The sequence below is a fragment of the Osmia lignaria genome, chromosome 13, assembly GCF_051020975.1.
Source record: "Osmia lignaria lignaria isolate PbOS001 chromosome 13, iyOsmLign1, whole genome shotgun sequence".
In the NCBI taxonomy this organism is placed as follows: domain Eukaryota; kingdom Metazoa; phylum Arthropoda; class Insecta; order Hymenoptera; family Megachilidae; genus Osmia; species Osmia lignaria.
This window is the reverse complement of record NC_135044.1, coordinates 2,664,897-2,687,070: the sequence shown is the minus strand read 5'-3', so window position 1 is coordinate 2,687,070 and position 22,174 is coordinate 2,664,897. Positions and strand designations below refer to the sequence as shown.

At 40.6% G+C, this 22,174-nt stretch overlaps 1 protein-coding gene across 6 annotated transcripts in view; it reads right to left on the bottom strand.

The window, feature by feature from the left end:
- Positions 1-22,174, bottom strand: part of zfh2 (Zn finger homeodomain 2) — a 234,291-nt gene that overhangs the window by 183,327 nt on the left and 28,790 nt on the right. For 4 of the 6 annotated variants that reach the window (XM_034320177.2, XM_034320182.2, XM_034320184.2 and 1 more), the window contains exon 1: positions 15,177-16,898. The exons of the other annotated variants lie outside the window; for them this stretch is intronic. The gene's annotated coding sequence lies outside the window, so the exon portion shown is untranslated. Of the gene's footprint in view, positions 1-15,176; positions 16,899-22,174 lie in introns of those variants that run through there. 6 annotated transcript variants of the gene reach the window in all.

The window sequence follows — 22,174 nt, the reverse complement described above, 5'->3', positions numbered from 1 at the left end:
CTCGAACGGCTCCGCCACCCCACCAACCTTGCTATTTTGCATAGGGCCTGCGCGTCGAAGACGGCACACACCGCCACCCACCCTCTTATTCCGACCTGCAACGACGCTCCATCTCCTCGAGGAGTCCTTCTCCTACCCTCCCGTCCACTGGTTTCGCACGGGGGGCACACTTCGATTTGTCGAATCCGCGTTCCGCGGCTCTCTAACCTCCTTCGCTAGGGAAAGAGACCCTCCGCTTCGTCCTCCACCCTTCAGCGACACTTCCTTTCTCTCTTTCTCCCCTTTCGTTTCTTCTTTCTTTCCCCGCTTTTTTTTTTCTTCCGCCCGACCCCTCTCTGTCTCGTTTCAGCCGGGCTTCATCTCGTATTTCTCTCTTCCTTTCGTCGCTCCGCTCCGCTCCGGCTGCTTCTCGGGCTTCTTATTTATCTCGTTGCGCTGGCACAAGCTCGTCTCGGTCATTTCCACCATGGAAACGAAGATCGAGACGAGGAAATCTTTGAAACCTCCAAGATTTCGAGCTGCGGAGAGCGGTCGCTCGTAAATTGGAGATTGCGAGGTCGTTACTTCCTGCGAAGCGTCTGTTAAGATCGCTGTAGGGTGGGTGTTTGTCTTGCGAATATGAGATTAAGTCGAAAGGGGACTTGCCGTGGAGTAATATTGAATCGGTGATAGCTCCTAATGGAATTGAAGGCAATGAATATAAAATACGACGGATCTTTGTGTATCGTTCACTTGTTAATTATTAGTAAGGAACCAAGAATGAGATCACTGGAACAGCCACTCGAGCGAAGAAAACTATAGGTACTACTCTTGACTTAGGAAAAATTTGAAGTCAAAAGATTGGTTCATTTTAAATACAAAATTTTTATAATACCGCTATCAGGATTCATTTTAAGAATTCGAAAATTTCAAAAGATCATAAATACCTCCTAAAATATTCGTCCAAAAACTTTTCTCAATTTTTCTTTCATGCGAATTGTACTATTCCGCAAATGTTATGCAGTGAAATTATATTTCACGGTTGTTTAAAATACAGGTATCTTCGAATAGTATTCGTACCGACCGGAAATCCATCGGAAGATCCCTTAATTTATTCGATTGGTTCAGAAATTTCTCGATTGAAAATAAACCGTGAGAAAGAGGGAAAGCTAATCAACAGCTGCGGTTCCCTTCTCAGCGCGGCGAAAGGGTTGAGATTCAAGGGTTGGTCGAAAACTAGTTAACGCCTCCGCGTAATTAAGCAAAGCAAGAGCGTACTGTGTAGAGAGAAAGGTCCACGCTCCACCCAGGTTCCAACGAATGACGACAAGAGTGGTTGAACCCTCTCTGCAGAGAGGTCGACAGGCCCAGCCTCATTGGAGGTGGGTTGGTTAGCGCATGTATAATTAGCACGAACAGACAGGAGGGCACGGCGACGACGGGCAGAGGTGAAGGGGGGGAGGACACAGAATCCCGGTGCAGGACAGGGTGGAGCCACCCCGTCGGCGCATGTGCCAGCATCCCTTGGAACCTGGAGATATAATATATTCATAACGTAGCTGCTCGCCGCGCTACCCTCTCCGACGCGTTCATCCCTCTGTCCAGCGAAACCCATTCCCGATTCAACGTTGCGCAGTATTCCAACCTGACGGTTGATTAATCAGGAGATTCTAAGAACGTATATAGCACCGAAAATACCTTCAGACGATATTCGATTCTACGAAATTCCGACGTAATTGAATACGTTAGGGGTTGGAACGTTGATTGCGCGCGAATCACGTACTTGTTACATAGAAACGTTCACGTTCTCGGAATACCTCAGGTAATTCTTTCGTTCAGAAAAATCTATAAATTTCATTAGTTCACCGTTGCTTGTTAATGAATATCTCGAAGATATGTATGAATAATTCAGAATTTTGCTTATACGAATTGAGGGCAATTAATCATATTGTTCAAATAACGTTAAATTTCCAAATGAAAAATTGTTATACGCATTGTTGTTAAGAAAGCAATATAGTTGCTCTTTATCCAAGTAAACGTAAGAGAATCGTCGCGCCAGCAAAGAGTGTATCGTGTCTCGGAGGAAGAAAAAACAACCCCTGAACGTGTGTCGTGTATTTTGGTCCGGATCCTAGATAACCCGGTGTGCTTTTCCGGATGCTTGAGCACGACACATGTCCCGTCCGTCCAAGCTTTTCTCTTCGTCTGAGGAGCGAGGGTTCGTCGACGGACACACCAGCGGTGGATGCATGGGAAGGGAAGGAAGCGAGGGAAGAGAGCGTTCTGCGGTTTCACCCCCGGAGGACACGGTGTCATCAGGCGCAATTAGGGATGAGTCTCGGTCATCAACACGTATACCAAGCTTTCATCCTCGATGAGAACGTATCCGTGTTGCCTGCCGCGTAAACCCTCCCCTACCATTCTACTCGCTACTTACTCCTATCGCATTATTTCTTTCCTTAATTTCGTTTCATTCCCCCTCATGAAACTGCGACTCGATGTTTCGTTTCTCTTCTCTGTCAATTCATTCGCCTTCATTCGTTTCTACGAACCTCGTTGCAGTCTGACTGCGCCCGTACGATCACTCCCGTTATACGTCTTTGACGCAATTATACTTTGGCTCTTATGACGTCTCGTTAACTCTGCCAACCCCCTGGGGGGAGGCTGCATTATCGCTCCGCCATCCACGGCTGGAAACCACGCTGCTCCGTCCTGATGGGAGCTACGCGTAAGGCTTCGAAATCAAGAAATATATTACGGTAAGATCTGTCTATACGCGAGTACGGACCAACTGCAAGCGTATAAAGAGGACGAGTCAAGAACCTGATATGACGTAATCATTCGAAAATCAGTTGAAGAGAGAAGTGAGAATTATTTAGCATCAGACGACTGGTCGGGAATCAGAGAAATAATTAATTATATCCTAGCGAAATGGATTCAGATTGATCGACTGCACGACATCGTTTAAATCTATCTCGAACTCTACAACGATTCTTGAATATTCAAGTCTGAAATAATAATTATAACGACGTAAGTAATATACGAGTGTCTAACGAATTTCAGTTGAATTATTCGACACAATTGTTTATCGACACGATTGGTTAAAGAAAAAAAGGTACGGTGAGCGGGTAATCAGCGAAATGGACGCAAGGAAAGTAATCAGCCAAGTCCCTTTCGTTGAACAAATTGATCTTTCTATGTAGACAGAAATTTGTGGTAAGGTGTGTGATAAACAGCCCCGTGTTGTTTCTATTGTTCTGCGAAAAACGTCGTTATGCCGTATGCATGTACGATTACAAGCGCAGATAGTGGTAATAGCAAGTGCAAGCGTGACATGCTACACTGCAAGAATTTCCTGCAGTACAGACGTTTATTGTTCTACGGGGGTAACTAGAACGTAAGAAACACGAATTCTACCACCGATTGTTCTGAAACGTTTCTTTCAGGTCTGCTGCAACGCTCGCTAAAAATGTATCATTGGTAGTGCTATAATGACGAATCGTTATCGTATCTTTAACCCTTGTGCACCGTTACGCGTTAAATTGCTTCGAAATGGAAATTCAATGTTTAATCATTTTTTTTTTTCTTTTTCGTCAACAACGGTCATAAAATAAGAAAAGTTAATAATTCCCACAGTCTCATTGGGAGAACGTATTAAGTCTCAAGCGAAGCACGTGCAGTAACCGTGCAACATTTATGTAAGTATGTGTACACACATGTCAGAGACGCTTACGCTTACGCGGCTGTGTTTGGACTCTCAACGTAGAAAAAGGATTGCCGGTCGAGGCTCGATGTTTTTAATAAGCGGTCGACATGTAGCACGTACTAGATATTACCAGAGGCCAGCCATTGCATTTCCCTCTTCCCCTCTTAGAGGGTGTTCTCCCATCCTGATGACGGTCGAGACGGTGAACTCGCGGAGGGAGACCATAAGGGGTGCTCTACGTACAGTATGGTCTCTAATTAACTCACACCCACCTGACGAAGGTGCACGGTGTCCCTCGTTCAAAGTAGACGAGGTTCACGAACGTAAGGGCAACCTTCGTCGTCGGCTAGGTTAACTTGTACGGTCGAACCACTGGCTTGGGCTAATAATCTGGGGAAAATTTCATTATACCCTCGCTAATAATTCAACCCACCCGGTTTATAAGTTTTACACCGGAGTTCCAACGTTTCAACCTACCGTGGATACTTTGGCTTGAGTGTAACTTGTTATCTTTCTCGATAATACGAATTTAAAGATTGAAAATACAATTTTTAATTGAAAATTTTCATTTCTGACGATCGTTCTGCTGATTACCGTGAATGTATGGTACAAAGGTTATCGAGATCGCAGGTATGTTTTTCATCTATCTGTCCGTTCATCCCGCTCGTGATTAGAGTGCAAACGCACATTAGCACGGTTGTATATACATATCTGGCGTTCTCGTCACGCTTTATCGTCGCGGAGGCGCGAGGACGTTTCTTAGGTATGTAATTCATGAAAAGAATATTCAATGGAAATGCTTGGCCATTGGCAATGGATATGCTCGACGTGCACCACATTGCAATTTACGACGATCTAATCGCGGCTAAAGTTCAGGGCCGTGCAGGCTACTACAGGCGCCCGCCTTGGTATTCTAATATTTTCGTACGCTCTCGAGAACTGTAACCCAGAAGCGAGACGTTGCGCGTCTAGACGCTGGCGAAACGCCATTCATCAATAGGAGGAATGATCAATGAATGCTTTTTGCAATTGGCTACGCTAGCCTTTTAGTGTACGCGCAATAGTTTGCGGCTCGAATATAACCGTGACATGATTTTTATAGTTAATGACTTTTCTCTTATTACAATTAATTAATTTGATAGAAATTCAAATACACCAAGAGTATAAGTTGTAATAATACGAAGAAATAATTCTGAGCCAAAAATATCTCTACCAAATTTATGAATTAAAACAAATTGGTAGTTCTAGTATTAAAGATTAAGAATTGCAATTTAGGATAGATCTGTATCATTCACAAAACCTCAGCGTTGGAGTAAAAAGCAGTTCTGAACTGCTTCTATTTCCACCCAGGAAGAACAGTCCGTTAAAGAAACAGTCAGAATTTCCCAACGTAGCTGTGCCTTCATCAAGCATCGTCTACTGTATCACATTAATAATATTGATTTCGAAAAATACAATCAGCCTGGTTCTCCCTTCCTTCGCTCCCTTGTCATCTTTGTACAAACTCTCCCAGCCTGTTTGGCATTATCCTTCCTATCACATCGGAATACTTATTATCAAAGCTGTGCCTCTGTTCGTTAATCACAAAGAAAACAGGATCCTTTATCAATATCAGGGTTGTTTTCACCCCGTAACTTCCTTCTTTCCCTGCTCATTTACACGCTAATGCTTCGCCTTACTTAACCAACCGCTGTTTCGATAGATTTATCATTCGATTCGGAATCCGCCGGTTGTATTAGCACTTTTCGCTGTGGGATCACTCAAGAATTTATAACGGTTATTTTCCGCGGAATAATTCCTCGCGATCCTAACGACTAGTCGTCTCTCGGTGTCCATAGTCGTTTGAGTTTTGATAAATTACACGAACCCACGCTGATTCGTAGATTTATGGTGGCCCCGGCTCGATAACGATCTACATCGTTAATTAATGTAACAGTCCTGATCGGTTGCAGTGATACTTTTTTTTTTCCATCGCTTCTGTCACCTTCCTTCTCATCTCGCTGGCTTTCCTCGTTTATCCTTTTTCTTTTCTTAATCATTCGCTCGTCGCAATCAACGTTTCCTCGGGTACCAATGAATCGGAAGTTAAGTGGGTGCCGCAAAATCGATATCATTTTACACTTGCAGCGATTAATGATGTACGAGCTGGGCTTATAACGTTTCATACATCAAATCGTCGTAATTAATGTTTCTTTAGTCGTGAACTTCCATCAAGGTATTACTGTACTTTCAGAAGTTTCTTAGATACCGTAGGTGTTTTGTGGAACGTACACTTTTTCCACTGGATGCAATTTTTTAATATTAAAATATATTGAAAATTGTGCATACAGGGTGATTGGAAAATAGATGGCCCCCTCTTCTGTAACACCATACTTGTAAGAGAAGTGCCAATTAAAATTTTAATAATATCATTTTCTAAGTGTTATCATTTTGTAATTCTATGAATATAAGCTATCATAGAAAGTTCAATTTTACTAGATACGAGAAATCATTCTACACCCTAATTCATTGTTATTTTAATAATGGTATTTGTGTGGCGAGCAACAACTACTTCGAGAAACGTCTATTTGTCCTCTGTTTATTAAATACAATCCAACTTTCACTTGACTTTCTAAAATACTTGTGTACATATTACATTTACGGTTATTACATTGTGAACTTTTCATCCCGACTCGATATATACTAAACAAATCAAAGGGGTCATTTTGATAACTAAACTTCAAAATGTCCATTTCTTTTGTATATTGCTTGAAAGTATGTTGTAAGAATGTACTGTTAAATTTTGGCAACAAAATTGGAAGTAACTCGATTTTAAGTCCTTTAATTGATGCTGTTAATTAATTATCGATTTCCTCCGACGATATAACGTCGGAAAAATCCAATTAAAACTAGTTCTTTGAACATATCAATAGAAAATATATATACTTTTTCACCTACAACCAATGTAAATGGTGTTCACTGGCCGATCAGGACGGTCGATTTCGAATTCGAATCTCGAGCTGTTATTCCTCGCCTCGGCCGACAATTCGCAGAACGATTAATCATATTAATTGCACGTAGCCCGACCAAGCCGGCTCACGGGGCACCATGAGCTTAAACTGCTTAATTATAAATTGTAATTAGCGCTCGCGAAGCCGTGCAGCTTCGATTAATTAACGGGCCAGCCCCCCACTTTGCCGCTCGGCCGGGGACTCTTAATTATTAATTGCCGGGACCAGAAGCGCGCATCCGGTTGTTTGTCGCGACACTTCGTTCCCTCGATCCTCCCTTTTCTTTCTTCCTTTGCTCGTGACGATCGTAAACGCGTTTTCATGCTTCATCTTTCTTCTACCATCGCATCGGGTTCTCATACCTGCCAGCTCGGCCAGTTAGTTTGTTTCACCGACTCCCCTTCCCACCTCCCCATTTTATTATATTCTCAGATTTATAACCGTGTCGTGGAACGGATATTTATCGTACTATTCACAAAATCCAATGCGTCTTTTAGTTGTTCCCCGCGTCTCGAACTCGGGTGGAACTAAAGTAAACGTTCGATCGTACACCATGCTCTATATTCTGGATTTCGTGTCGGATTGTGAAGAATGAAATGCTTGCAGTAACTAGGTTCGTAATGTTTACGTACAGGAATGAAGTGGCTACCTGACCATCAGATTAAGAATCCAATTGCTTTCCTTTGTTTACGTAATAATGGGAGATATCGATTAACAGGAAGAATATTAAGTTCATACCTCATGCAAATTCTGTCGTGTTTACAATCTTTCAATCACTATTTTTTTCTTTTTTTCTTTTTACTGTTTAAATATTATTTCTGAAAGAGATTTTCTATTTATCAATAACACTCTGGTTCACAATCTTTCTAAATACTAAACAAATGAATATCAAATTGTCGTACTTTAATAATTAGAATCTGGTTAATTAAACAATTAGTAAATTAATCTCCTGCTCTAAATTTATATTTTATAAATAATGACATCTTACATTTCAGAACAAAGACATTTCATTATATTATAATCCAGCAGCATCTTAAAATCGCGTGGCTTGCGGTAAGTTACGTCTTTTGTGTTCAATATCCTATGCACTACGTGCTGCACGCGGTGCATTCAACGCGGAATGAATTGTGGACACGACTTCTCTCGGCCAATTTTGCGGTGCATTCGATGAACTTTCTCACACGTAGCTCGCGTTGCACGTGCCTACTCGTGCGAAAACGCTCTCTGAATATTACCTCGGATATGTTCCGACGATGAGTTTTAAATGAACAATCACGGATTAATAAGTCGACATTATTCCGTGGAATTCGATGATCGATTATACCTTTTCGATAAATCACAAACAACAGTACGGGTTTCAATATTCATACGACAGATACGAAAATGAATTTACATTCCCGAGTTTCACACTTCATTCGTTTAAAACTGAAATTCGAATAGGATAACGGAATTCGTTAGAGAAATTTGTAGATTGAACGTGTGTAATTAATAACCGACTCGAGGACTTAACGCAGCAATAAATTATTATAGGTGAGAATCATTAGGGTAATGTAATTTCTACTACTGCCGTTAGCTTGAATAGAGAAGCAAAATACACTGCAAACACGTGAAAGTTTAAAATTAAGAGGAATCAATATAATAAGATAAATTACTTATACTGTTTATATTCGACACTTGTATTTCTTGGTCAAAGTATCTCGTCTACTATTTTTATATTTCTAAAAATATTTTTAAGCATTTTAAGTTTAAACAAAGTTAAAATGTCTGTCCTATACAGGATATATAAGTTTTATCACTTTTCTGAGATCTTTGAAAATCTTAGTTGGGACAATTGAGATAAGGGTAAGAGCGTAGAACTCGTCGAGATTTCTTAAGAAGTAGTAACAAGATTCTACTCGTAGTTAAGAACTAGCCAATCGATGCCGCACGATCTACTCGAGAGATCGAAAATATTGCTCGCGGCATTTCGTTATATATGTGTCCAGCTGGCGCGACCGAGGGAGGCTTAATTATCGGCTCGGGGCCGCAGCAACGACAAGTCGCGCGGCACTCGCTGGACAATTAACGGGCCGAGTGTTTACAATCTAGCGCTTAGCGACGGCAAATGGCAATCAAGCAGGCCAATTAATGAGCGGCCAGCTTCGCCTCGAACGTTCTGAGCTTAAATTCCTTAATTTGTGGCAATTATGCGCGGCCCAGTAATTAGCCTCGCTCGTTCGTCGAAGGGTAAAGCCGGTCTTTTATACGTGACAACCCGTATCCATTGTGTAAACTGATAAAAAAATTCATCTAACGATGACATTTCGAAGCTGCTTTGAAATAAGTTCTATACGAAATTCTTGTCTCATCTAACCAAACCTAGATCTTCCCCAGGATTACCCAACCTAACTTTTAAGTACGGATGTGAATGGCGGAATCTCCTTCACCCATATCGACTTCTTCTTTATGAAACGCTAGAGTACACGACACTGTACCTAGCCGAGTTAGAATATTTTTAAAAATATGTAACTGTTCCTCGTTCATTTTATCGCTTAGGAGATATCAAGAGCGAGTGTTCGCATATTTGCACGTGAACGCTTAGGGATATTAGAACGCAGCATTCAAATAAAATTGACGGTCGGGCGCGAAGTAAAAACGCGATCGCAATTATTGCGCTACTTCATTAGCTGATGATCAAATGCATCCGGCAAAAACTTCGACAACGTTCCAGCGCCGTTCATTATAGCTCATAAAGTGCTCTCTTTCCGCTTATGTGTTCTGTATCCTTAGCTCAAACTGCCTCGCTTCCAATAACCGAGCGATCTCATTTGATCCTGGCACGAACCTCAAAATGGTTTATCATAAACTCGTTTAAATGATCGAGAGGGGGAGAGAAAAATGTTTAATCACGGAAGTTGGCTCGCACTAGCCGGCCTTAGCCGCAACGATTTCGCTAAATTATGTTGAAACAAAATTTTCCTTACAAGCAGGGAACGCATGGTACTTAAGGCACAAGCGATGCGTTTATGGCACAAATAAATTCCCCCCCCCCCTCGTATATGAAACAGTTTTTAACTAATTTACCGAGGCGATTCTGTTTTTTGACTTGTGCTCCATGGGCAGTTAGACGGAAACATCCTTGTTTACAAACTTGATTCTAGTTATGTTTTAATTTACGACCGCGGTGTACGTAATGACAAAAAAGAACAGAGGTTCGATGATCATTAACGAGAAAATTAATAACGTCAGAAATAATTGAAGCCGCGTGATCTACGAACCTTGAGGTAAGACATTCGAGTTTCCTTCAGGGTTTCCATCACAATAGAATTTATTCATTTACTTCTTGCTATTTCTATATTTATATTTTGTTATTATTTTAAAATACGGCAATTGGAATGTATTCTAAGAAATTCTCTAAAGATAGGTGTAGGTTGAAACGTGAACTGGCATCGAGGTCAGCGGTGACCTCGGTTCTAATTAGTAAATTAATTAGAAATAATTCAAAGTGGGAAAAGAAGGTTGGAATTTACGATATTTGATGTGTTATCTCAACGAGACAATTAAACGTACAGGTGACGTGGCACGTAAACTTTTCGCCCCCAATTCTTTCGATACTCACAGGTCGATTTGTCTTTGTGTGAGTAGTTTATGTTAGCCGTGAGCGGGTTAAATGTGCGTGTACCGGGCTTTAGTGACGCGATAATTACCGTACGAAAGTGTTGCTACGAGCCAATTATTGTGAAAGGATCTGAAACGCTGCCAGTCCTGTAGCTGCTAGCAGGCCGTGCACAACTTTTATCGCCGGAATATCAGCGGCGTTATTCAGGTGTCGCGTAGTTATTTCGGGTATGTGCCTGTATCCTTCGCGTCAATCATGAAACTACTCTCGCTTTCGCATCGATTACGCCGGTATACTACCACTTTTTCCACTTTAATGATTCTTAGCCGATGAAAGGGAAATTAGTTGAAAATAAAATTATTTATTATAATTGGGATAATGTGAAATGTGTTTGAATCATACTAAACTAACTGTCATTAAGGATTGCTAAATTAGTTTTAGACTTTTAATTTCCAAGTTCGTGAACACTAAAACCACAATTCTTTCTTTTTTTTTTTTTTATTGACTTCATTTTATCATGCACGAAACTGCAGAAACCGGTAATCGAATACCTTTGCTTTTATTATCAAACTAATAAAAATAAGTCATTTAAGTCTTTGATACATCGATATTCTGGAAGGTCAGAGTCCTTAATATATTTAAGCTTGTAATTTTATATTCAACGTGGTGTGAATTTAATGATATTTTTATCGGCAATTTGTATGCGTATAGTCACCGATTCGAAGATTTTTTACGAATGAATCACCTTCGGTCGAAGCACCAATGTCTCTACTCGAATCGCATAGTCAGTGACACCTTTATCCCTCTCTGTTTTCTTTTCTTCTCCAATTCTAGTAGACTATCGGTGATTATACCACTATTAAAAATTCCAATAAATCGTGTTCAATTCATTCGTGCTTCTCGAAGGAACGATTTCATCGAACATTCATTTAATCCTTTTTATAGATTCAGAATGCTTCCCGCGAGGTAATTAAATATTCCGTCACGGTTTTTCCATCGGGAATTACTTCATCAAGACAACGTCTTGTCCTTGCTGGTCCTATTTTAAGGTCATTCCCATCGATCGATAGAAAATTTAGCCAAAGAAAACCGCCTATGAAAATCGGTCAGATTTTAGAACAATAAAATTTGTGGGGCAAGGTGAGGGCACGGTTGGCGAGTCTTGCAATTCCATAAAAGGAATTAGTCATTTTTGATTCGCTGCAATGTTTCCTGCTTCTTTATATGCGTGCATAATTTAAAGGTGGCGTAATGAAGCTACGCGTTCGGTACGGTGTTAATTGACGGGGAGACGATTACGGCATATCGTGAACAAGACGCTTCGTTAGTCATGATCTGCGTCATTTGCCTCGCTCGAAGGACAGATGCGATGTCGAAGCGTTGATGAAACGCGACAGCATATTTCCGATGGACATTAAAGGACGACCGAATCAGAGTGAAATAGATTTTAAGAGAAACTAAGGAACGAATTTATAATGATTTATGAACTAGAGGAATCTTATGAAAAAAAAAAAAAATGTTGCAACAAAATTAGATTTTGTAATTCAACGAGAGGTTTTTTATCTTCTAGAACGAGGCAACAAAAATTTATAGGGTACATGAACGAATTGTTTAACGAAAACCAGACTGTTCGTGTCAGATATCTCACGAAGATGGAGAATAGCAGCGATTAATGCCGGTAAAAAATAAATGATCGGTGAATAATGCGGAGCAGAAGATAGATCAGCCTGGAATTTGAGAACACATACAGGGGTGGGGACTTGGCAATAATATTTAAAAATAGAGACGACCAGACACGAACGATGGCGAAGGAAATAATAATAATAATCTTTGAAATTAAGCCGAGCCTCGAGATGCAGGAAAGTTCGGTAGCTGGCAAATTCAAAACGTTTCGCAACAGGTGTTGTGGAAATTTGGTACATCTACGAGTGAAACTTAAGCTGTGCAATCGTGTAACACAGGGAAACACTTGTTGCCAACAAGTTAGAAAGGATGATACAAAATGGCCAATTTTCAAATTGAACGAAAAAGAACGATTCTTGCATATCATTATTCTGTACACCCTAAAGAATTCGGAACTAACAATTGTATACCCTAAGTTGAAGAAAAATATGGAAGACAATCCTTGAACATTATAATTTTCTACCCGAACCTAATACTACTTGCCATCTAAAACGTTAATACAATTATTGTAATCTTAATTAATTTTGACTCATTGAACTTGAGCACCCCTGCCATAAAAATTAAACCGAATCGATCAAATTAAGCATAGTTTAATTTTTCAATAATGGAAACACAGAAACAGACTTTAGAAATAAAAGCAACCGTTTCTGTTTGCTTTCTATGTGGTCCGCGTGTTCGTTCGATCGTTAATTGTGAAACGCATCTCCGGGATGTGGTGCATTGTAACGGTTCAACGAAATGAAACGTTTTCGAACACCAAAAATGGCGTTGTCTTTCGGAACGATAAAATAATTGTAGGTCGTTAATCCTCCCACCCCGGTTACAGTTAACAATAAAATTATTTACACCCGAAAGCAAACCGATCCGCTGATTCATTATGATCTATAGACAACGCTTTCTCTCTTTACGTCGTGATTTTCAGAGTGCCGGGTCTTGCTAGTTTCTACTTGATCACTGGATCATGGTTCTACAAATAATGATCGTAGCTCGTGACTCCCTTGATCATTATTCCCTCGTGTTTATACCTTTTGTTCAATATCAAATCAGAGTTCCTCTTCCATAAAGTATATACAATGGAATATCTTTCTGATAATTATATTCAAGCATTGAATTATTATTACCAGACCCCTGATATTCAAGGATTGAGTTATTATTATTTCTACTAAACATAAATATCTGCGTTTTTTCTGTGTAGGGCACGCTCTTGCAATTATTCAAAATACAATAATTTTATTTTTCTATTCCGCTTTTTCACGAGCTTAAAATTATCTTTTTAACGATGCCGGTCATCGGTGACCCCAATGGTATTTAATATATTAAATGGCACTGCTTAAAGGGCTCTTTTTGAATCCTTAACAATAGCCTTAAAATAATTTCTTCGTCCTCCCAGTCTCGTTTAATCAATTACATGGCCGAATCTCCATATACAATTCACAGATTACATTTAATAAGCGGCTCGAAGGTGATTCAAATTTAGATTGGAAACATAAATCACAATTTTAATTTCGTCCCTGTTTGATGAGGTCAGCTTCATCTTGAAATTTATTGTATTAACGCAATCAAGGCTATTTTCTTCAAATTGTATGCAACAAGATTTCCATGCGTTCAGACGCGATTCTAGGCGGTATATACGGTTCGGTAAGGTGCTCTCGATCCAGCCTTACAGCGGAAGAAAACGTGGGAACATCGTGGCGCGATAATTCGTTCCTTTATCTCCGCTTCGGAATTACGCAACGGACGATTCGAGCGTGCGCGGCGAGCAGCGACGCAGTCTCGTGAAAACGTTCCTACCGGAAGTGCGTACTTTAATTAAACGCCGTTTCCTGCCTGTCATTAGCTCGACCGTTTACGGAGTGGAGCGATGCGCGATTAGAGCATAGTGTCGGCGAGTATTTTGGAAGCAAACCTCGTCGCGACTTCGCGTCATTCAGGGACCTCCGCGAGGATCATTCAGCTATCCGGACCTTGTTTACACTGATACAAGAACGATGGTATTTAAGTGTACCGTGGAAATTTCTGGCAACTATGTAGAACGTGGCTGATGTTACGCCAACTAAATATCCGCGAATGCCTTGAGCTATTCATTCAGACCCAGCGTACATTCGTGTCTCGTCTATCAGAAATTCTTCGGTCGGTTACATTGTCCGCTTCCGCTAATGGAAGCTGCTCAAAGCTTTTTCGACGACGATATTTCTTATATGACGCGCTGTCGCGATCCTCTCTGGTAAAGAGAAAACGTTCATCTCAACTATTCGCGCTCGTTGAATCATCCGAACTGGCCAGTTTAATGAAGAACGACGTTTTACAATGGATTTACTTCTTCATAAGTGCTGTAGGATTCCGTAGTTACGAGGTATCATCAGTTGCATTTTACATTGTTCCCGGTTACTGGATATGTGAATAAATTTACATTTATAATCGCGATAGTGAAAAAGAAACGAGCCATCCTTTCCTCATGCGTTGACACTTATAATGTACGGTGGATCGTTGAAATAGCAATAACTTAAATTTTATTTTAGACTCCTCTTCTGTGTTTTAGACTACTCGTTTGAATAGTATTTTTGCAGAATCGATTAAATCCGCAAAACGAATAATGAAAAAATTGATAAATTTTAAAAACTTAAGCATCAATTAAGTGCTTACCAATAAATTTGAAGAAATTCAAAAAATTTGAGAACCTAATTGTTTATAAGTTCGTGGGTTTGGGTCACCATTAGGGACCACCTGTGGCCGACACCATGAATTGAATATTATCAACTAATTTTCAAATATTATATTATTTACACTAGGTATCGAGGGAAAAAGCGTAAATTTAAAAAAAACAACGAACGTATTCTGAATAATTGCATGTGTCTTAACACTCATGGCTGTTTCTACTGCGGCGCTCAACAGAATGGGGCCGCAGTACAGTAATTTGTTTTAATTGAAACAAAAATATTTACGACTCCTATTTCCGATTATTAAATTTTCTGTTGATACAAGCATGCTATATAGTAAATAAATAAATTTTTATACAAACAATTTGAATTTCATAAAAATTCTAGTATACTAAATAAATTTTATAAATCACACTTAAAATATAAATTAAATAAAATAATACCTATGTAATAAATAAAATAACATCGGCATAATATAACATGCAGTGTAACTGCTGTGTAACTCTGATGAATATTAATTAAAAATCTTATAATTAGAAGATGTCATCAAAGCATTCACTTACCGAAAACAGGTGACTTCAAGTCCACGTTGTGGCAACGATTTCCGAAGCACCAAGGATACTTGTTTCGTGACCGAGGGTGGGTCAACAGTTTCGTGTCACTTTCTGGAGCACGCACGCGGTACCAACTTTTTGTCGATTCTTCAGGTAAATCACCGAGTCACCGAGTCACTAAACCGCGTGAGTCATCATAGACAATTTCTCGATTAACCTAAGATTTCTATCTCTTTGTTGTTTAATAAATATTATTAAATATACGAATTGTTATAATACTGTTAAACCGTTAAATAGCAAAAAGCTATAGAATTAATTTACAAGTATCCCTAAGCGTTTTGTTTTACACTAGACGTTTACCTCGGTATATTAAAAAAAAGAAAAACACTTCCGGTGACATAAAGTTTGACGAAAAATTTTCAGTTACGAAAATCTCTAGTGAACGAAATATAGGGGAAAAAAGCCTAGTTTCCCTGGTAAATGTTTTATTCACTATTCACTTCTATTTATAACACTAAAAGACACCAACTTTCTCTTTTGTCGATAAAGAGTGCGTCACGAAGACAGTTCCGCGACATCGAATTCGAAGCGTTCAACGAATAGTCGCGTTCAACTTAACGAAAGAACGAACTCGAAGCTCGCGCGACGATCCGAGCATGTCTTCGACACGAATACGAAGCTTCGCCATTTTCATGGTTAAAGTTTGACGTCTGATTGGAAGGATAGTTTTATACTTAGAAAAGAAACAACCGTCTAGAAGACACCGGCCGAAAGACGCAACGTCATATGGGGTAAAGACGTTGGCCTAGATCAGGATCGCCACGTGATGACATGATGACGTAGATCGACACTCCATCTTTAATCTCATGGTCAAACGAAATCGTTTCGACGTTTACCGTACCGGTTTCAGGGGGGCGGTAAAGCGCCCTCTTAAGGATTCTAATTTCTAACCACAATATTTGATAAATGATTAGGTAGCTTACTGTAGTTGTCACTTAGTTTCTAGAAGCTACTCCGAATGATTTAATCGTTCCAGACGACGTTATTGATGAATTTGGTTCGAGTCAATATACGCTTCCCATAAGATATGTAAATACGAACGTACGTATTTCTTCATGTTGTTTCTCTAGTCTGTCGAACCACTACAACCACAACAGCGTCAAGATTCTTCGACACGATCCTCTTGTTCGAACACGTAGCTCGAGGTTCGAATGTTATGTATCCAGGGAGAAATGCGGAGAGACAATTGACGGTTTGGCGCGGTAAAACTGGTCGTACGGTGTTCCAGAATACGATGAAAAGACGCGCGCGATATCCTGGTTCACGATACGGAGCTAAACTCACGTGGCGGTGTGGTTCGAACCCTCATCGACGGTAACCACTTCCTCGAAGTTTCGGCCAATCAGCGACGAGCCAGGATACCTCAAGAGACGATCGTCGATGCTCGTTGGCTTTCGGCCGTGCTCGGTAGCAGTTCGTCTTCGTTCCGCTCACGTGTGCCGCGTGCTCGACGACGTACGGTCTGTGACTACTTTTCGGACGTGTTCTCGAGGACGCTTCGGGACACACGGTCGTGACCAGTCCTGTCAGCGTAGCTCGCGACCAGGACGGCATGGATTACGTCCAGGAGTATACCGTGGTCCTGGTGCACACCGTTTTCTTGGTTTCCGTGCGTGAAAGCACACACTGCTTCGCATCGAACGTGCGCCTCGTCCAGCGTCCGACACGATACTACCTCTCTCCCCTTCCTCTCTTTCTTTCTCACTCTCCCTACGCCCCCTCCACGGACACCGCTAGCTCCGTCTCACTCTGGTCGCGATTTCTGCTTGAGTAGGGACGACTCGTGGGGAGAGACCTGGTAGCCGCTCATTAAACAAACGCCTCGATGACGTCAGGAAGTATCGCGGGACCATCGAAATCAATCGCTCCGACTAGAGACAGTTGTATTGATCCATCGATCCTCCCCTTCGTTAGACTTACACTTCCGTCAATTTCTATTCGGTGGTTACTATCACCCTGTGCACCCTGGACTCGGTGCTAGCTTGGGAATTAGCGTTTGCATCATTGGATTATAGTATATAGTAGTTTACATTCATGTATTTATACATATTTTGAATCCGCTACGGCTATCTTTGCCAGGAAAGATTTTCCTAAATAAAATAATTTTATTCATCAGAGTTTATTTGCAATGCAGTATTTTGGCATTTAATTTATAAATGTTTAAATTTTGTATTGGACAGTTATAGGCGTTCATAGTACAGAGCGATCATTTTGTAGCGGCTGACTGTAGACGTTCGCAGTAGCGTAAGTCTTTGTGGTCAGACTTCGTTCCTAGTAGAACTACTACTGCTGTGCCATTTCTGTACGTAGCTTTTAATCTAAAGCTTTTGAAATGTTTTCGTTTATTTTTCTTCATTTACATTAATCTGACGATACAAAATCTCATAATAAGAAGTTAAAAACTTGCAATATATCGTCCTAAATATAATTATTTTCACAATATTACGCTTTGCTCTCAATCAGTAAACTGTGATGTTGGTACCCATAGTGTGATCTCTATATTTATACCCGACGTTGGTGACGTTCGTTAAACAAACATCTCGATGACATCAGAAAGCATTGGTGAACCATCGAAAATCGCTTGTCACTATTAGCGACAGTTACTGATCATTCGATCCTTCATGCGGACCAACTCACTGTTTGGCTGCTGTGCTAACACCGTTGCTCGATTTATTCTGATTTGCTGAGGGAACTATTGTGATCTACATCGGATTCGTACCGTTCAGTTGGCTCTTGTAAACTATGTTACACATTTTAACGCCTCGCTGTTCGCTAATCGCCTGGTTGGAAAATTCTCGTTCTCAAAATATTCTGCTAATATAGATTAGGATTTTCAAAACAAAATTCACTTTTACATTGCTTTATTTCAAACATAAACTTTGATGGATTAAAAATAATAACGGTAAAATAGCCATCGTGGTTCAATTTGGCAGAAAGCCCATATTTTTTTTTAATTTCTATTACACCTCGTCCTTCAATGGTTTGCAATAAACTGTAGGTGTACAAATTGATTGTTTTATCAACTGTATACATACGGATCTATTTTCACGATAAGTTTTATAAGATAGATTAATTAAGGTGCAAAGTTTCATTAATATTATTCCATTGCCAAAACGGTGCAGTTTCTTGTTATACAGTTGAATAATGGTTTCCGTGACCGCCACGCAATCGCAGCACTCCGTATCCTTGATTTCTGTTCCAGCGAAGAAAGCGCGGAGGAGGCTGGTAGCGTTCATTAAACAAACGCCTCGATGACGTTAGAAATAACCGCGCTCCCCTTGAAACGTATTCCCGTGATTCGCGTATGCTAATATTATTAATTCTAGATGCGTCTGTCTCGTACCTCTTCGCGCGCAATCAAAGAAATTCATCAAAACGTTCATCAATTTTCAATGCTCGACATAACGCAAAAAGTGTATAAAGGATCGAGCAATTTGATTCCCTTAAAAATTCAATTTTAATTCGTCGAGAGATTCGAGACAAGCGGCAAGAGACAGATAGCTGAGAAGACACGGTCGTGGGTGGTCCATTCAAAACGTTCGTAGCTACTTGGAAATGGATTTTGCTGCGTCTACTACATCCACTGCTATTTAAAGATGAAGCATACGACGCTCTAACCCCTTCTTTTTTCTTCGCACGCTGTCGCCCCTCGCTCGCTCTCTTTCTTCGTTCAGCACGTGACTCGTGAGTGGAAAACGCCGTGAGTGCAAAGACACCTTTCACGCGATGCTATCGGTAATAATCACCAGGGCGAAAGGTCTCGCCACCTAAGACACTGTTTCGTATCGTTGTTTTACAGCCGGAGTTATAATAACAGGTTGTAATTACTTCGAATAACTCGTTGTAATTTCATGAAATTTTGCGAAATACAGTTATCTGCATCTACGTGCTTTCGCTCACCTATTACGTGTATGTCTAGCTAGCAAAATCATCTCATAAGTGTCACAGATTATTTCACAGCAATAGGTGAATAATTATAAATTTATCGACAATTTATCGTTTATAAAAATTTGAAAGAAAATCTTCTTGAAAATAATGAAAACCTTTGCGTATCACTGATGCAACTGACACAGCGCGCTGTAATTGCAATTATTTAAAATACAATAGTTCCGTTTCTCAGTTCAAGCTACTCATTCGTTATCTCGCGTTTAATTTATATATTTCAAACTGAAGACCATCACTGCATAAAGGGAATTCAATTACACGGATAATTACCGGCAATGCTTTCCATTGTCGGTTGAATTTTTTTTTTTCGCATGGCGAGCATTGCAACAGCAAAAGGTATATACTAATAATACAACGTTCTCGCCTACGATATATCCTTTCATTCTTAGCTATTGTACGAGCTATTCCCGTTGTTCGATCCGCAACAACTGACTGGTCGTAATTATTTAAAATAATTAGACGGCCGAGCGAGAAACTGGGCAAAGGTAGTCGATTAATTAAACCCGAAGCGTGAAACATTTGCTCGAAATATCTGGCATTCGCGTGTCCTAAATACCTAAGGCTCCGTGTTCAGATATCGCCTCAGTAATTATTTTGAATAAATGGTTGGCCTCCTACACCGGCGAGCTGAAGTCGCGAAGTTAACGTCAAAGCGCAAAACATTTCCGAACCGAAATAGCTAGCGTTCGCGTCACGTACAGACCAGCGGTTCGTTCTAACTTCTCATTGTTTTTCTTAGATCGCAAGGTCAAACGAATCGTACACCAAAGATGTTAAACGAAGGATCCCGTCGGTGGATCCTTTTAAAATGGAAGCGACAACAAATTTTTTGTCAAATAACCGTACCCTTTAAACTCTCTTCAAATATCACTATTGCTTCTTAATTTCATTTTGAATATTTCTACGACGAAGCATGTAAAAATGTGACAAGCAGAGAAGAAGAACGTAATTGCTAATTTTGGATTATTATTTGACATTCCTAAGTTATGATGTGTTCGGCGAAGCGAGTAATTTTCGTCCGCTAATTGCTCCTATCATTTCCAATTCTCCAAGGATAATTATCATGCAAAGTCGCGAGGAAGATATCCCCCAATGAAGATGGAAGAGGAGGCTAAGGGTCAAAGGGTTAAGAAGGGGGATTAATGATCGTCATTAGCCAAGCGAGGGGTAAAAAAAGAAGTGAAATCAAGCGATAAGGTGAGCGAAGGATAGGGAAGAGGTGGGAAAGGGATAGGAAAGAAAGGGGTTGTGGTTGTTTCGCGAACGAATAATTTGATCGAACGGGGCGAATTAGCGGCTGAGCGAAAGCTTGTCTAAGGAGAGCACGTAGGAGAAGATACCCTCATGCTATAAACGTTCAGTTCAGAATTAGCGTGGCCAGCACATGCTAAACATTCAATAAAGCGCTCGAAAGCCGTCCGAAATAATCGTAATCATAAATAATCGGGCCTAAATATACGTCGAGGCACAGTAATGCCCGTGAAGCTCTCTCGCATACCAACTGCTGTCCGCGAACCGTTAACGCGAGCAGAAATCGGTTGCTTACCAGTCGATCGACGCAATTTTTTCATCCTGCTGGACGATTGTAAAAACTAAAACACCGGGGCTAGGACGATCCCGTAATGAATCGGTAATATCGGCACGGGGACGAATACCCGCGACACAGGAAATGACGAGGCGATCCTGACGGAACGTTGACCGAAAACGAAGATGCGCCTCGCGTGGAAACGCGATAGAAATTGGATTACACGCATCTGCTTCTTCTTCTCCAAGTGCTGCTGCTTTTTTTTATCGTTTTTTATAAACTTACGCAATTACGAGGAACGTGCTCTTATTTATCTTTGTTAAAGGTTTTACTTGAAATACTTTTTGCGATAATAAATTGTACTTTGATTATATTCGAGCTTAAAGCAGTTAGGATAAATAAATTCAACTATTTCTAGATGTCTACGAAGTACGTTGAATATTCCAACTTTTCTTGGAAGATAGAAAAACGGTATATGGGACACGTTAACTGAAGAGGGCAGCATATTTATTTTGTAAATATAACAAGGGTAATTCTAGCATTAAGGCCACTACCCTACTCTCCATTGCGATACAGGCATCAAGTAAATTGCATCTTTTCTATCAAATTTTTCTAAATAATATAAAGCAGCCCCTAAAATTGCAAGAGATGGAAATTTCTGCATATCCTTAATAATTGACCGTTCACTTAAGGCATTGCGTCAAAGTGAAAAAAAAGGAACAGCCAGTGGGGAGATATTAAAAGTTATCGTTAAAACAGCTCGTTACGGCCGATCGAAGCGAACTCGCTCGATAGTGGGCAACACGAAGGCAACCTTGACGCTCGGTCATATGTTTAACTAAGCGTGCCCGCGATCGTCATTAGTACGCAATAATGGTTAATGGTTAGGTTTAGCATGTTCATGTCGCTGCAACGCGACGCTGGCGCTCGTTGTGCACAAACGGACATATGGTCGGCTGGCTCGGCCGATTAGACACATTTGCATCACAATGCCGAAGTCTGCCCACCGCGGCTCAGGGCTCGTTCTCTTTCTCTTTGTCTCTCGCTCGCGTTCCATCTCTCCCTCGTTGCTTTATTACGTGTGCGTGCGGGGTATAGACCGAGCCAGCATAATGCCACTTAACAGAGAGAGAAAAAACGAGAGACCGGCAGAAAAAAGTGTTGCAGCTTTTGGTTACCACGGCAGCTCGTTTGTTTACGCGAACCCTTTAAATCTTGCTCACCGGATCCGTGAACCAAGTGCACTCGAACAGTCCTGCCGGTCGATTCGACGTTACTTCGATGTCCTGCGGGTAGCGTGATCGAGAATCCGTTCAACGGATGTGATTGCTGATGAAACATTTCGGGGATGGTTATGGAACTGGTAAAGGGAAAATTTCGTTAAAATCAAAAGTCGAATTGGTTGTGCGATATTTAAGAAATATCTGGGATAATAGAAAATTATATGAAATTTATTGCCGCACTAAAAGAACAAAAG